Source organism: Suricata suricatta, chromosome 10, assembly GCF_006229205.1.
Source record: "Suricata suricatta isolate VVHF042 chromosome 10, meerkat_22Aug2017_6uvM2_HiC, whole genome shotgun sequence".
Taxonomy (NCBI): Eukaryota; Metazoa; Chordata; class Mammalia; order Carnivora; family Herpestidae; genus Suricata; species Suricata suricatta.
Window position 1 is genome coordinate 15995551 of NC_043709.1, and position 10504 is coordinate 16006054.

The 10504-nt window shown below is 41.3% G+C and overlaps 1 non-coding gene across 1 annotated transcript; it reads left to right on the top strand.

Annotated features, from left to right (window-relative positions):
* The first annotated feature begins 8551 nt into the window (after positions 1-8551).
* On the top strand, positions 8552-8663 carry LOC115305823. Its single transcript, XR_003915014.1, has one exon. It is a non-coding gene; the product is annotated as a U6 spliceosomal RNA (small nuclear RNA).
* Positions 8664-10504: the final 1841 nt, after the last annotated feature.

Here is a 10504-nt window from a genome sequence, read left to right on the forward strand (position 1 = left end):
AGTGCCTGCCAGGAAGCGGCACTCCCTGTGACTCAGTGGAAAATTACAATTGATTAGTCATGTCTGTACTGTGCCTAGAAAATAAGAATTGATTAGTTATGTCTGCCATGTGCCTGGAAGGGAGTTGTAGAGTGTTTACCTTGTTTCTATCAACTTCCAGGGGAAGATTCAGGCTCCCATTAATAGGGACAAAATTCCCACACGATGGTAACACTGGCTCTGCTGCGGTAGATAGTGTAACTTGGGTGGGAGGTTGAAGCAGAGCTGGTTCTTTTCCATGGGATGGGCTCTTCCTCTCTTTCCTTCAACACTGAGGAAATGAGATAACCCCTTAGTTGGGGGCATCCTGCATCTCTGAGGACAAAGACAAGACATGGGTGGCTCTGGGAAAATGAGCAAAAATAATTCTCCAGACTCACATCCCATCTGCCTTCTGAGAAAGAAGCCAGGGAAGAGCAAGGGCTCAGGCTCTGGGGAGAGGTAACTGGCATTGCCATGCTTCCTTCCGACCCCCCCCCCCCAACCTCCCACTACAGACCTGGTGTCCAACCTACAAGCTGGAAAAAGCCTTATTATAGAAGAGTCCAACCAAAAAAAAATTTTTTTTCCAAAGCTACAGTGAACCATGAACTGGACCTGAATGTGTAAAGCAGCTTCTGTTTTACTTGTTGGTTGGCTTGTTCTTTGCTTTTTCAAACAAAAACAATAACAAGAAGGCTGAACTGCAGTAACTTTGATGCTATCTGATAACATTGGCCCTGCTCCTACAACCTCCCTGCTTTTCTGTGTCTGAGTAAAAATAAAATGCAAGTATGTTATCTAGGGTAGAAAGAAAGGCATGTATTCCCATTATCACATTAACAGATTAGCTAGACTCCAAGAGGAGGCCCTAAGGAAGCATGAGAAGGATGTTCACATTTCTACAGGGAGGGACGAAGGTCAGAAAAGGCCAGACAAAGCCTCTGGATGGCTCAGTTAGTTAAGCATCTGACTCTTGATTTCAGCTCAGGTCATTATCTCACCATTCATGGGTTTGAGCCCCACATTAGGCTCTGCACTGACAGTATGGGGCCTGCTTGGAATTCTCTCTCTCTCTCAAAATAAATAAACATTTAAAAATATATTTTAAAACTTTAAAAAATGAAAGGAAAAAAAGCCTAATGGAGGAAAGAGTCTGGTACCTCAGTGTGCTGTTCTGAAAACAGGGGTCAATGAGGTGATAATTGATAGTAGACTAGGTGAGGAAGGAGGGAAACTGGCCAAAAGATCTGAAAGGAGCCCAGATAAGACAGTCAGGTAGCACTTATGTCTCCATCCTATTGAAAAACAGCTCCAGATTCCCAGTTGCTCAGCATGTTTCTGTCATGTCCCCATATAACCCATTGCTGTTGAAAATAACCACTACTGGGGTGGCCTGCTGTAAAGATGTTAACTTGCTGTCTCTTCATCAGAGGTACAATAGCTTTCTTTATTGAAAAAATATCTACACACACAGGGGGATTTGACCTACTGAGATGCCATAGAAAGACCTCTTTGGACAACCCAAGGTCTCTGGGCTTCAACAGACTCCTGGGAGCTTTGCTGAGACCTTTCTGAAGGTCTGGCAAGATTCAGTTTTCTTTCCATCAGGTATTTCCTATCTTATAAAGGGAAAAATTCTTAGCTTCTGTATTTAGAAATTTAATACCAATAAAAACAGGGCCTTTTATACATGAAAGATGGAAAGCCATCCTCAGGAGGCACCTCAGCTTTGGTCAGTCAGTCAGCAGGGTGTGTTGACCACATGGCTCTCTCTCTGCACCACACTCAGCAAGGCACAGACGGAGGAGCTGGAGGCTTGGCCCCTGAGGCCAACAAGCAAATTCCCTTCATTCAACAGAAAGGCACTGATTCTTTTCTACAAGCAAGGCATTGTGCTTTGGAAAAAGAAGCTCTATTAGACAAGGGCCCTATTTTCTGAAATATACACAAATAACTCTAGGAAATGGAAAAATGTGGTAGGAGTTATAAGAGGGATTTAGAGAAAGTGCTCAGAACCGTGAGTTAAGAGGGGAACAAGCTTCCAGCTGAGGTAACTCAAAAAGACCCTGTGAAGATGGCAGTTGAGCTAGGGATGCAAGGATTGGCTCCTCAGAGCAGGTTTCTCTCAGAAATGCGGGAGGAGTGTGAGGTGGTGAAAAACATGAGTGCTAGAACCAGGATGCCTGGGTTCAAGCACACTTTCCACCACCACCCCGTCAGCAAGCTTACTTATGTTTCTGAGCCTCAGTTTTTCTTGTCTGTGAATTGGGGCCAATAATATTTACCTCTTAGGGATAAGTGAAAGGATTAAATGAGGTAATTAATGAAAAACTCTTGGCATAAAAAGTACTCAAGAAATGTTATTCCATAATTAGTTTTTCAAAATGTGGTGATCATAAGGACTGTAAAAGATGGCTGACAAATGTAAAGTCTTGCCTGACAGTAGAGGAAAGCCTGGGTAACAGGTATACAATCAGAAGTTTTGATCTGCTTCCAAAAGCACCATGCTGAATGAGATAACTCAGAAAGAACAATTCCCAGAATCCAAGTCACACAGAGTAAAGCCATTATCAAGGTAAGGAGGGCCTCTCGTAAGGGAATAAGAAGGTTTTTTGGCCTAAATGTCACATCAAAAAGGCCTCAAGTTTACACTTTTGATATTACCTCCAACTGAGTTAATATGCAGAAATACGGACAGCCATTGTCATCCAGTGTGAACTTGCATAAACATTTAATTCCACCAACACTTGGGTATCTCTTTCTTTTTAATAAACCAGGCGCTTCAAAAATATGGAAGTGGCCCAAGCTCCTCTTGACCTTTGAGTGGTTATAAGTCAACTTTGGGTAGCCTGAAGTCTCTAATCAAGTCCAGTCAATGATGGGGAGTCAATTGAACAGCAGCCATGCAGTGTCTGAACTAAAGCAGCCATTATCATATGTGGACTTATGGAAATGAGACCACCAGGCTCACCCGCTCTTACAATAGTATAAGCAAGAGCACAGAAGCAAGGAGCCTGGTACAAGCAAGGAAAGGAAAGTCATGAAAGCTGGTGGAGTATGGAGACCACGAAAAGGGAAAAAAAAAGAGCCCTAGGGCTCAGAACACAAGTGGGAACCAGATCATGGAGGAGAGAAAGACCAAAAATTCATGCCACCTTTTATTGGTGTTCACCAATTTACACAGCTAACAGTGGAATCAAACTGAATAAAACAGTGAAATCAAATCAAATTTCTCAGTTCCTCAACTGTCATCATTAATTCTGGAATAGCATTTTTTGCTTCCACCATCTCAACCATCTCAAAAAGTTCTGTCATCCCTTCATGTGTCCCTTCCTCATCCTAGAAACTGCCCTGACTGTTCCTCCCCATCTCCTAGCTGTATTATTTGCTCAGATATCAAAGAATTAAATGACCAAGGAGTGAAATCTTTCCATGGCCATTAAGTAATTTTTTGCAAAGGCATTGCCTGGTTTGACTCCTTGGTCTTCCTAAAATTTACCAACACCTGTCTGTGTAATCTATTTGATGAGGCTCAAGTTTTAGAGGTCAAGGTATAAAGACCAAAACTCAGACACATGTTTAGATAAAGGACTTTTATTACAAAAGGCAGTCTAAGAGGTGTAACTTGGACTGCAAAAGAGAATATTCTAATATATTTCAATGTTTTGTGAAACCATGAGACAGAATGTTAAAATAAGATTCTTCCAGAAAACCTGGGATGAAAAGTATGGAAGAGATGGCCAGCTGCCTTCCAAATGTCTGTTCTCCTCTCACAGGCAGGAAACAGGAGATTGCAACTCCTCCTATATGACCTTAGTCCAAGAACTTTTGGTCAAAGTATTGTATGGGATTTCCATACTTGAACTTTCCAATTGTGGCCCACTGAGTCCCAGTTTCAGCTTCTGAAGCCTCCCCTGCTGATGGCCTTTATTCCCTCTCCTTCAGGTTCCCTTGACAAATCCTTTCCATATCTCATGAGAGCCATGCTGGAATCCCACCCCAGGCAGATCTGACCATGGGTTGCTCTAAACACTGCTTGTCCAGCTGGACCAGCCTACTCTTTGACCTCCTCTACCAAAGCGCAAAGCAGAACAGGTGTTTAGTGAGCACCAAGGATTAGAATGAATCTAGGTCAGCTCTACCTCTATTTCCAGAAGGCAAGAGTTACCACTCAATGAATGAGTTCCCACAAGGAAAATTGCTCCTAAGTTATGGCTGGCAAGGATCATAAGAAGGAAAGCGTTCCCTGCAGTGCTAACACATTCCTTTTCTTCATCTGGTGCTGGTTACTTGGAAATGTTCACTTTATGAAAAGTCTGTGAACTATACACTCATGATATACTTGTCTGTGTGTATTATTTTTCTCAAAGAATAGAAAAGAAATTTTTTAATTGCCCTCCTTATACTATGATCCAGTGGATCCAATAAGCATATTTAATTCCAACACCCCAGATCAAGACTGGAATTACATACCACAATACGGCCTTCTGGTAAATTCTGTCAGGAAATAGGCTGGAAGCCTGTGCCAAGCTGAGCCATATTGAAGCCCAAGGCAAAAGGAAAACTCAGTCATACTGATCTCAGCTCTATTTAAATTAAATTAAAACAAAGTTGTATTTTGTTCATCATGGACTTTTTCACTTTCATTTTGATTTTTTTTAAAGCTGCATTAAAATAGTTGTTTTTTTTTTTATCGTGATTGCTGAGCTTCTTGGCACCAATTTAAATTTTGTACATCCTAGCCCCAGCCCTGGAGATAACCAGAAACAGCTCGTTGTTGACTCTGGTTCATCAAAAACCCAAATTCTGTTGTCCTCATGAAAATGTCCATGCCACCAAGAACACAAAGGACAGCTCTGATAATGACAGGTTCCTTAATAATAACATCAGCCTGTCTGCTGATGTAGGTCTATATGGTAATTCCACATTATTTCATTTATCCTCACAGTAGGCTTGGTGGAGACATCAGTAAGATCTCATTTCTGTAGGGAGAGCATGAGGATCTCTCCTTTGCCTTGGTGGGAAACTAACCTTTCCAAGATTATTTTGGGCAGGGATGATGTATAACTGATTTTTCTAGAACTCCCAGTGTCTAGGACAACTTCTTATAGTTCAAGAGTCAGACTGTATGCCTCCAAATCCTGGATCCACCATTTCATGGATGACTGTGTGACCTTGAGCAAATTACTGAATTTTTCTAAGCTTCTTTTTATCATCTGCAAAAGACAGAAAAGAATAATTGATTTGTTGACAGGACAAAATAAGTTTATCCATGTCATGTGGTTAGCAATGTGTTTGGCCCAGAGTAGGTGCTTCATAAATGTGAACTGTTATTCCATGTAATACAGACTTGAAAATACTCACAGAAAGGACCAGATGTCATGATAAACTTTCAGTAGGGGGCACCTTTCAACTGCCATCAAATCACCCTGAGAAGGGAGCTTTCATCAGAATCTATTATCAGAAAAGTTATCTGAACCCTGGAAATAGACAAGAGAGATTACTGAGTGTTCTTTTGATGCAATCCTGGCCTTGACTTTCTGTTTCCTGAGCTATTTTATAACTCTGTAAGGGCACGGGTGGACTTGTGGAATTTTGATTGATTAGAGATACAGGTCATTTTAGTCCAGGGAAGCAGATACTCCACAGGCTGCAATGTATGGCCCTACTGAACTTGAACCCAGCAATGCGTGTGTGTATATATACATATAAGATTGAGTGTATGTATATATCCCCAGCTTCTCAAATTATAATCATAATTATATATAATATATACATATATAGTAGATACAGTATAGTTATATATAATTATACATAATATGTGTCTGTGTACACATATATTTATTGTATGTTACATAACATGATTATATACAGCATATTATATATTATATAATAATTGTAATTATATAATATATAATGTTATAACATATAATTATGTTATAGTTATATCATAAAATTATATGTAATATATACATGTGTACATCTATAACTATATACATGTATTACACATATATATTTTTTATACCTACACATGTATGTATATATCCCTAGCTTTTCAAATGCTCTTTGGACAGGTTTCAACACAGTACTGGTTTGTTTAATTAATAAGTTGAATAAAATCTTTGACATGTATTCCTTTTGTATTTGCATGAGTCTTTTTTGTTGTTTTTAGAGTCATGCTTTTTTAACCTTTTGAAAATTATATTTTAACACCCTGCACAGAGACAAGTCCTTCTCTGGGGACCAAATAAGGAAGCCATGTGGTTCCTGGCTGAACAGAACCATCCCAGCAACACCTTTCAAACTTGAGTTGGCGACTGAGCAGTGCTGGACCTGGCCCCTGCCTCAGGCACTGACAGTGTGGGAGTGTGAGGACTTCATTCCCCAGCTCCACTGGGTAGCTTTCCTCCCCTGCTTCCAAACAAGATTCCAGGTCAGAGCAGAGGCTGAACCAGCCCCCTTGAGCTCACCAATTATTTGGCAAAGTGCAGAGATAACATTCTGTGCAAATTTCCTCACATTGTTCTGCCTGGCTCTAAATGCTCCCAGATGGGACACTCTAGAGATAAGTGACAGGAGAAGGGTGGAGAACTTGGGTCTCCCCCTCCACACGTCCCAGTCATTCCCACTATCACCTCCCAGCCACTCAAGATGAATGTGACCTTGTCTCACCTCCTTCTGCTACTTTCTGGCAAAAGCTGGAATTAGAAAGACTTTTACCTCCTTGGGAGTCCCAGTAAAGATCCCCTCCTACTGGGGTCAGAATAAAACCTTAGTGTTGCCCACTGGGGCTTGTGGTAATGGGCAGCTGTCTTCTGAGTACAGCTTTTGAGGGGCACCGTGGGGAGTGTTAGAGGGGAGCCGCATTCCGGTATCCTCTTCCCTCAGCCCAGCCCTCAATCTGCTTCCAGCCAGGACCTTCTAGTTTCCTTCCTTTGTTCCCACCCTCTCCCCAAGCCCCTTCCTAATTTCAAGAAAAAACTTCGGATCAAGCCAAGGAGAGAAAAGGAGCCATCTTACTTTAGCCTTAATTTTAAAAAATTGTTCCTTCAACAGATATATATATTGATTTTTTTCATATTTCCTAGCTACTGTGCTAGGGAATGTGGTCACAATAGACCCCAGCAATTCTAGGTGTTTACATTCTAGTGGGAAGGGAGGAATAAATCACTAAATAAATGAGTGAATATATAATGCCATTATGGATTATCAACAGTGCTATGAACTAAATATGGGTGGCAGAGTATCTCCTCCAGATATGGTTGTTAGTCCTCCAAAAAAAGAGATACTTAAGCTCAGATGTAGAGGATGAGGGAAAAGCCAGGTTGGGGAAAGTGTTGAGGGTGGAGACTACAGTGGCCAGCAACTGCAAGGTCATGGTGTGTGACATGGTGTGCTGGGGGCAGACAGCCCCCAAGATGGCTCCCAGTGAGTCTCACCTCCTGATACTCACACCCCTATGTAGCTCCCTCCCACCTCGAATAGAGGTCTACGTAGTCCATAAAATGTTGCTAAAGTGAAGGAATGGGACTTTCAAGCCTAGGTCACAAAGGGTATTGCAGATTCTGTTGTGCTCTCTTGGATCACTCAAGCAGTACTACAGAGTGATCCACACAGCAAGGAACTGAGGCCTCCTGCAAAAAGCAAAGTGAGTGAGCCACCTTGGAAGCAGGTCCTCCAGTCAAGCCTCCAGGTCACTGCAACCTCATAGGACACCCTGAACCAGAACCACCCAGTTGAGTCATTTCCCAGCTCCTGACCCACAGACACTGCTGTTGGTTGCTATCATTTATGTGAGCCCTGGGTAATATGGCAGGAGAAGGTCAATGTTCCACTCAAGTACCCAGGCACAGCACAGACTCAACCCTCCTATACTTTTTGTCATATTCAGGCCCTCAGTGAACAGGACGGTGCCCACCCATGTTGGGGAGAGCCAGCTAGTTCACTCCAGTCAACACCAGCTCAAATACTGATTGTTTCTGGAAACACCCTCATAAAAACATCCAGAAATCATGTCTAGCCAGATGACTCTGTATCCTGCAACCCAGTCAAGTTGACATATAAACTTCACTATCACAAACATGACACCTGGGTTTTCAGTTAAAGCAACGGGATCGAAGGAGGTGCCATTCACTGAGATGGAGAAAACAGAGGAATAGGTTTGGAGGTAACACAATCAAAAGAGAAAGAGCAGTTCATTTCCTAGTTTTTATTACATTTGGGAGCTTTTGGTACAACATGGGTATAATCATAAGACGCAACATTAGATTCACCTTATTAACCTGGTTTTATTCAGTAGCTCTCCTTCAGCTGCTTGGCTCTTGGCACTGTGCAAGATCCACCTGTCCTTTGCTCCTCTCACAGGCAGCTGGGTACCACAGTCCAGAGTTACCATGGGGCCATTTTTGCAATTGTATGTTTAGCATCCATTTCACCAAATTCTCCTTCAGAATTTCGGTGGTCTGCTCATTAATAAAGACACAATCTTGTACCCTTAAGCCCAGTAGTATCAATTTCTCCAGGGAGTGTAGCGCTTGCTTCAGCAGCACATAGGAGAAAATTGGAATGAACCAGAGAAGATTATCATGGCTCCCTGCACAAGCATGACACACAACTTCTCCAGAGAGTGTAGTATGATTCTTGGTTTCGATGGATTTCTCTTGTCCCTATTGCCCTGTTTGAATTTATTTATTTGTTTGTGCTAAAGACTGAATTCTTTTAAATGTTGGTATAATAACTGTAATTCAAGAGCCAAGTCTTAATTGTGTTCTGTGTAATTGATTCATGAGACCAAGTAAACAGCTGTATTACATAGAGTAATTGATAAAGGGCGATGCTTTGTCAGGCTACATTAACAAATGAAGTAATTTCATACATTTTAATGGGATTTGGTGGTTGTTCTTCTTTGTTTGCTTCTGTCTTGTTTTTTTTAGCAGAATGGAGGTCAATCTGAGGGCTTGCAATGAAAAAATTTCTTTCTCACTAAAATTTATAGTGTGTTTCAACTTCAGATGATGTGCCCTGTTCTGAGGCATTTTCAGAATAGAATAGCTATTATCAAGTGGAGAACCATGTTGACTGTCAGATGGTCTCAGGAAAGGCGGCCCCTGGGGTCAGGTTCTAGGGTCTGTCCCACCCCTCCTAGCAATTCTCAGACCACCTGCTCTCCCCACATCATATTGAAGATGTCAGGATAGATATTAAAACACCAAGTCTCATGATAGTTATGCCTTGTTAGCCATGACTCCAACTCTGTCCCCAGACTATAAGTTCCCAGGAGCTTAGTGGCAGCAAGTGGGGCTTATTACAATGAATCTTTCCAAGCACTCTCTATAGTGTCAGTAAATGCTGTCTGCCATCACTCAAAAGAAAGAGAGGAAAAGTTACATATATGAAGGCAAGTGTATATATGGATGACACACATATTTATGAATGGAAAAAAGACCAAAGGAAGTACAACAAAACATTGGCCAAAGTTACCGCTGTGAAATAAGATAGCACTTCATTTTTTATTTTTTGTTTTTCAATGTCTTCTACAAAAAACACCTGTTCATTCAACAGATACTTTTTGCATGCTTACTACATATTAGGCATTGTCTAGGCACTGGGGGGATATGAAGATGGAACAGACACAGTCCCAGCCCAGGGGGTGATATCCAGCATGGAAGACAGATAAGGATAAAGGGAGAGACAGTGCACTACTTCAAGCCCATCATCAACATCATATACATCCCAGACTTGAATATGTAGTTGGGTTTTCCTGGAGATGAACATACAGAGTCTTGAAAAAAGGACATCTGCTTAAAATTCACACAAAACCATCAAAAAGGGGCCACAGGGTCGTGCACCTGGCTGTCTCAGTTGGTAGAGCATGCAACTCTTGATCTCTGAGTTTTGGGTTTGAGCCACATGTTGGATGTAGAGATTACTTTAAAAATCTTTTTTTAAAAAACCATCAAATGAGAGAGGAGTAGCCATGAACAATTATAATGCAATGTAAGAGTAGTGATGGAAACACAAAAGGTATCATGTAAACACATCTAAAGATGGTCTTTGGGAACGGGAGAAGTTCTCCATAGGAAGTAACATTTCCATCAAGCCTGAAAAACAAGAATTGCTATTACATTTATAGCCAGGATAAAACAAAGTGCTTAAAAATTAGTATTGGATATTATTGAATGAATGACTATTGAACATTAATGTGAATGAATGAATGAAAAAATGAATAAAAGGTTTTTAAAAATCAGAAAGATCAAATGACTGGTCCACTTACCACCAATGTGAGGAAAAATCACAACTGGAAAAACAATTGCCCGACTTTCAGCCCAGAGTTGTTGCTTCAGGCCCTTGCTACTCAGAGTGTGGTCCACAGGCTAGCCGCATCAGCATCACCCAAAACTTGTTAGAAATTTGGGTGCCAAATCAGAATTAGCATTTTAACCAGAATGCAAATGATTTGTGTGCACACTGAAGCTTATGAAGG